Source organism: Sinohyriopsis cumingii, chromosome 3, assembly GCF_028554795.1.
Source record: "Sinohyriopsis cumingii isolate HCF-2022 chromosome 3, ASM2855479v2, whole genome shotgun sequence".
Taxonomy (NCBI): Eukaryota; Metazoa; Mollusca; class Bivalvia; order Unionida; family Unionidae; genus Sinohyriopsis; species Sinohyriopsis cumingii.
This window is the reverse complement of record NC_142963.1, coordinates 52,289,801-52,297,173: the sequence shown is the minus strand read 5'-3', so window position 1 is coordinate 52,297,173 and position 7,373 is coordinate 52,289,801. Positions and strand designations below refer to the sequence as shown.

The following is a 7,373-nucleotide window of genomic DNA, read 5'->3' as shown; positions in this document are numbered from 1 at the left end:
CACTAAACTCTTAATACTGAGCGCCTAGCGAGGCAGCTGCTAGTACCAGTTTTATGTCTTTGGTATGACTCGGTCCGGGTTTTAACTTTCGACCTCCCACATCTGAGACTGAGGCTCTAAGCTCATGACCACAGGAGCGGTCCTGTTTTGACACATTAGTTTGGGCTCAAGCCCGATACTACTGGCATAATAATTCAGCACTGAAAAGACCAAAAATGAAGTACAGTAAGTGTATATACCACTCACGAGAAAGAAACAAAACATCAATAACAACAAAACTACCCCCCAACCCCAAACAAAACACATAAAGAGCCACAAAACAATATGGATGTTTAATTTTTTCAAATCACGTCAATAGTACCATAGGTACATTAACAATAAATGGGTGTATATAAAAAGGATCAAAGGGGCAATCAGAACAAATTAGTGGACATAATTCTTTATGTAAGGAAATACGTATGGATTGACTCAAAAGTCGGTTTGAAATAATTAACAGATGCCACTGAATTGCTACAATTTATCAATTGTCATTATCCACGCCGAAAAAAGTTTCCATTTCCAAAACATAATAATATCAGTCATGTATATATAGTGACACCCAGGGCTATGGTTTTAAAATTGACTACCTTAATACAATGAAAAGAACCCGACAAACTTATGACTGCAGTATTAGTGTTTAAGACCATAATTACAGTATGGACCAAGCAATTGTTTCGATTGCAGTTTAACCGTAAATCCAGTAAATTATGTAAATACTAATATTTTTTTTCCATTTTTTCCTTTATATATGTAACGAGTGGGTTTGGGTGATTCGAGGATTTTGGTGGTTTGGGGTGTTTCGATGTACCCTAGCTGCACGGAAGTTGCCGTTAACATTCGGTTAGTCTTGGTTTCAATTTTGGACCGATTGGTAAAGATACAACAATCTCTATACTACGTTGTGAATAATATACTCGTTATTAATGTATAAATAAAGACCTAAAAAAATAAGAGAGAGATGGTTCAAAGGAGAGCTGCTAGATTCACCACAGATAGCGTAAGAGTTGCAGTGCAATTTTGAATCACCTCCAGTAGGAATCTCGAGTCCAGGCGAACCAAGGCCCAGCTGATAATGTTGTACAATATAGCGAACAACCTATTAGACATACCAGCGGACAAATACTTGACTCTGTGATATAGCCAAACTAGGACAAACCACAGGAAAATGTTCCAAATCAAGTCAGCATCGAGAAATTGTTTCACCTAAAGTTCTGCTTCTTCCAACGTACAATAGGGACTTGACACTTGGAGGAAATTACCATGAATAATTGTAGAAGCGTCTGACTTGGTGTCTCCTAAGCAGGAGCTTTCCAAAATCCAATTCCAATGAACTGTCAGCTACTGGGAAGACCTAGTGATTCTCAGGGCTATGCCGGTTGTTTTTTTATATAAATATTTTATCTCATCGCCGCTACGGTAGTCGGATTGGTCTGAGTATGAAATGAAAAGAAAAGGTACACTGATACTCTTTTACTTATTCTGCCTTTCTTATCTTTATTCTTCTGACTGACCTGTGACTTCCGTCTTTAATTAATCCTTGACCGCGCACCATCAGTTGCTTAATCGTCAAGAGTGACTGCGTCAACATATTGAGAAATATACAGATAGATGTTCGAAACTTACCTTTCCGTCCAAGGTGAAATCCGTGATTGTCTATTGTAAATAAAAGCTTCATATCATTTGTAACAACGGCTCGTTGGTCTAGGGGTATGATTCTCGTTTTGGGTACGAGAGGTCCCGGGTTCAAATCCCGGACGAGCCCTGTATATTTTTATTATTTTGCTTTGTTTCGTTTATTTGCTGGAGGGAAAAAAATACCATTTTTCTAACAACCAGTATTTCTCTTTTGTACTATATATTTTTATTCCTTTATATTTAAGCAATGTTCAGCTTTTCCTGGACAGGTTTTTATATTTCCTGTTGCAATAAGTAATCTCCTATTTCTCACTTCCGGATACTTATAAAAACGATAGCAATAGAAACAAAATCTTCTTCTTTTATTTGAGGAAACGAACAATTAATTAAATAATTAATTAATAACTTCAGTAACAATTTCGTAAGCACATTGTTGGTAAATTCAAAGGATCCACGTGCATATTAGTTTTAGATGAACTGGAAAACAGAAGGAAAACCAAATATATGGAATCTTTTTTAAAGCAAAAAGGTTTATAAAGTTTCTCCAAGTTGATGACCCATCCTGGCTGACCACTTCCAAAGATTTTAGCGTAAGTAGATATTGATTTTGTCTTTAAGTATTTGTCGAGGAAGGTAGGCAGGCAGAGAGAGAGAGAGAGAGAGAGAGAGAGAGAGAGAGAGAGAGAGAGAGAGAGAAATAGATAGATAGATAGATAGATAGATAGATAGCGAATTGGATATGTAATGTAGCTTTAACATGTTTTCAGTGCTAACACGAGCTATTACTGCTGAGCGCCAAGCGATATGTATTTGGTATGACTCGGCCGGGAACCGAACCCGCCATCTTCGGCATCCATGGCGGACGCTCTAAGATATATATATATATATATATATATATATATATATATATATATATATATATATATATATATATATATATAATAGAAAACGTGTTGATTTCGCAAAACACAAACTGTAACACGAATACAGGTTATTCGGATAGGCACAAACATGGAATCAATATATTTATAGTAGTAAACAGATAGTGATAAACAACATTGAAGGACACTTCACTTTGCGGTGGGTAATATATAATGGAATATTATCAAAATTATTACAATCTAAATAAATGTACGTACAATTATTGCATACATAATACCGTAAGGAAACAAGTAAAAACAGTGCTTATCTTGTATACATTTATGGATGTGAATAGTGGCATGACAGCGTAATATGCGTAATAAAATTATGAAAAAAGTTTCTGTACTGAAGTGCTCCAGTAAAAGAAATCATTCGAAATCCATAAACAATTGAAATAACACAAAATTAATCTGCAACAATTTATTAAAACAGACAACAAAAAAAAAAAAAAAAAAAAAAAAAGTAAATTACCCTCAAATTTCATGCTGAAATTTCTATTGCAGTTACTAGTGTAATACTCCATAAGGGTCTCTTTACTTAGCGAATTCAACGCTAGCGTGAATACCGCCAGAAGGCATTTTTTTCCCGTGATCTCCAAGGACTTCTTTTTGTGGGTCGGTTACTGGTATAAACGGTGCCAATTGTTAAACCCCAGGTGGGCGGAGCTTAAGGTGTACGGAACATTGTGCTCAGAAATAAACTACAAAATTAGCTGTGATTGGTGCAATATGTAAGAGTTGTGGTTCCTGTTAGGCTTTAAAAACAATTGACCTATCGCCAGTTGTCAATCATTCTGCTCGATTGACCAATCAGCGAGCGGTATTATACACACCTCCAGTCACTGTTTACGTCCGCCATTTTCCTCCGACAAGCTGCTTCTGTCGATATCGACTCGACTATTATATATCAATAATTTTTTTCAGTTCTTCAGTTGAATGCTTCCAGATCATAAATATGTCATCTAAAAATCTGAACCAAAGAGATGGATTAAACTATTCGTTTTGAATAAAAATCCTTTTCTAATTAACCCATGAAAGGGAAGAGTATATAGGAGCCAAATTAATACCCATTATCTGTATGTAATTCGTATTATTAAATTGAAAATAATTATTTTCCAAGATAAGTTTTTATTATTTTACAAATATCTTCGCTAGATAGTGTGCTATTATTAGGATTGTTATCAAGAAAATATTTGCACGCTTCAATACCATCTGCATGCGGAATGTTGGTATATAGTGATGTTACAACTAATGATACCAGGATTGAAATTATCAGATAGATGTGGAATAGACTTCGACTTTTTAATGACAGTAGCTGTATCTTTAATGTATGAAGGAAGTGATTTCATTAAAGGTTGTAAAAGCAATCAATATATTTGGATAGGTTTTCAGTATATGAATTACAACCTGATATAATGGGTCGTCCTTGAAAATTTAAAGCTAAATTATGGTCAGGATTTGTACGAGTTTTGGTTAATATGTAGAATTGAGGTGTACGTATGGTAAGAGGGAAAGTATCAAATTCCTCATATACGGAATTATTAATTTTCAGGTGTACGTATGTTAAGAGGGAAAGTATCAAATTCCTCACATATGGAATTATTAGTTTTAGCGATCTCATTAATGCATGTTGAAATTTTTTATTTAATTATTTAATTTCTGATTGACGTTCAATTCCTTTAACATAATCATCTTGATTCACAATAATAATAGTGTATGACTTATCATCCTTTTTAATCACTATACTGTCGTCATTCATTAGCTTATATACCGACTTAATTTCGTCCTTATAAGTATTACTATGATATTGCTTTAATTTAGTTAATATCTCTTTTGTGATAGCATATATATATGAATCACGTAAAAGGTGACTTATTTCTGTTATAAAAAGTTTCTTTGGGTGACAAGTTTTGGGATGACTTCTCCAACCAATTGGGGCGACTTCTCCAACCACTCTGGGGCGACTTGTCCAGATGCGTGGGGGGAATTCTCCATGGGGCGAGTTCTCCGCATACCGACGTAACTTAGAGAAGTGCAAGCGATGGATAAATGCTCTCGCTTTCTGTCTCTGTCTTAATGTTGTTTCATATGGCAAATATTGCTCTCCAATATCTACCTTCTGGCGTAAGGTCAATTGAGCCTCCTGGCAACATGTGAAATTATGTTAATTTATATCTAGATTATGTGTTGTATTTTTTTTATGATTTTTAAAAAAAAAATTGTGGTACACATAACTGAAAATGCTTCTGCTGTGACTAGATAACTCTTACCCTTGTCTAGTTCCAGTAGAGTTATCTCTCTTAAATGCAACGGTGTGCCTGGTTTTGTCCCTGTCAAATTGTCAATCTAACATTGTTCTCTATGACAGTGTGTGACATGCATGCCGAGGTCGGATAGAAAAGTATATTTATTTCGCAAAACATTATCATTGAAGTCTATGCAGAAACAATAGGTACCGAAATACCTGCTGTGACAATGGGAACATTGGTCAGTTACTTTCCCCTGATGTGACAAGGTGGCGCTTTAGTCAGGTAAGCCCCTCGCAATTCCGGTTTATTTCGTCTATGTTCAACCCATACTCGTGACTTTCTGAAAAATGCTTGTCGTGCCTCAGTGAAAAAGCGTGTTACCTGTACTATCCACATTTCTATTCAAATGGTTGGTCAAATTCATCAGTCGCACAACGAATGTTCGTTATGGTGAGTACGTTATGACTTGTGCACATTTTGGTATTCATAGGTACGTTTTGACTCTGATACCTTTAATCGGTCAAGGTACTTTAGACTTGGGTATGTATTGAGTGTAATTCTCTGGCTAGAGTAAGCTTTCATGTATTGGAAAACTTTACTAAATGCTTTCTTTACTCTCATTAGTCATATGATGACCATGTGTAAACCGCTTCATCAATCAGTTTCAGGTCAAATCTCTACAGTCCAACCTGCAACGAATCTGAATTCAATGATTAGAAAGATATATTCCTGATGGAAAAATAACATACACCCCCCCCAAAAAAAAAAAAATCTTAAAAAAATCCCCCCCCCCAAACAAATCAGTTGTGAAATTCGTATTAAAAGGTACTCTAAGAGTTCTTGCATGAAGGAGAACATGCAGTTATACGCAGCTGAAACGACATTAATGTCTGAAGTTTGTGATTAAATCATGTATGGCTTGTTGGAGAAAACAGCATTCATTTGTGAAGTTGGTGATAAACCTTTTAGAGATAATGCCATAGTCACTGGAATAGCAGTGCTCATTTATTTGGAGTTATAGTAAATTCAGACAAAGACATATTTGGATAATATTAGTGGGATACATCAAGAGACTGGTAGTACATATCTACACTATAGGACACTGGCACATTATCATATTCGAGACAACAGGCACATCAACACATTCAGTATTTGAACTTATTTGGAATACCACTGAAATTCAATTGAAACTTTATACATTTGGACTTGTAATAAACTTTTAGGGCTATTGGGGATTTAATTCACAGCACAGTAAGTTAGTTTTGAATATTTATGTTGTATTTTAGGGAAATAATTTATTTGTTGAATTTTACCAAACTTGTTGGTTTGGCTCATTTCTGTTTCTTAGTTTAAGGACATAGAGTTGTAACATTATATTCATAGTAATTATGCTAGGGTTCATTGTATTTGCCCAAGATTTATATTACTTCCAATTGCAATACCTGTTTCAATATAATAAAAGTGTAATCTGACATGAAAGATTCAAGTCACAGAATGAATGATACAGGAACAGCGGACAAAAGGATGGACAGATTGCATGGTCGCTTTTTTTTTTCTTAAAGAACGCAGTATGCGGTCACGAAATATAATCAGAAGAGAAACATTTCAGGTTCAATTTTATTTATTTATTTCACGGATTTAAGTATATAACAATAGTGTACAATTAAAGAATATATAAATTTACTTTTGATCGATTGTGCGTGTGAGAGAGAGAGACAGAGAGAGAGAGATAAAAGTAAATATACTGTGCGTGTATGTGTGTGTGTGTGTGTGTGTGTGAGAGAGAGAGAGAAAGAGAGGTGAGATAGAAATACAGAAAGAGAGAGAGAGAGATGACTGATGGGTTGTTTTAAAAACGTGTTCATATGTAGATAATTTTACATTAATACATAATATAATCTGATTCAGATATCCACGTAAAAACAAAAACGATTGATGAATGGGTGAGGGTTTCAAGCATATATCAATGGTGAGCAAAGAAACTGAAAATTATAGGCACTTACAATCGATTGTCAGTGAATGAGAAATGCAAAAGAGAGAAAAACAGAGAGAGAGAGAGAGAGAGAGAGAGAGAGAGGCGGGGGAAGGGAGTAAGATGGGGTTAATATTTGTTTTCAAATGTGTTCATATTTCGCTAAACAAACAATTAAAACATGACTAAATTTAACTCAAAAATTCACACCAAAAAACCCCAAAGAAACTATTGATGGCTAATGGAGGGAAGGTGAAATCGTGATTTAACAATCAGTCATAATGCCCTCTTCTCCACCAGTCTGTTCATTAATCAATTCTTTGTTAACCAGGTAAAATACAATTGGATGGAATAAATCCGCCCATTTTCTTCCTTGTTATCCTTGACCTCCTTATTCCATATACCATTCCCATGGAGTTGGGAGGTGTCAGTTGCTCCACCAAATCGCCTAGAAATAGATAGATAGATAGATAGATAGATAGATAGATAGATAGATAGATATTAATTTCTTTGACAACTTCTATCAATTTTCGCAAAAAAAAATAGTGAACCCACCAA

At 35.0% G+C, this 7,373-nt stretch overlaps 1 non-coding gene across 1 annotated transcript; it reads left to right on the top strand.

Moving 5' to 3' along the window:
- The first annotated feature begins 1,729 nt into the window (after window positions 1–1,729).
- On the top strand, window positions 1,730–1,801 carry Trnap-ugg (transfer RNA proline (anticodon UGG)). Its single transcript has one exon. It is a non-coding gene; the product is annotated as a tRNA-Pro (tRNA).
- Window positions 1,802–7,373: the final 5,572 nt, after the last annotated feature.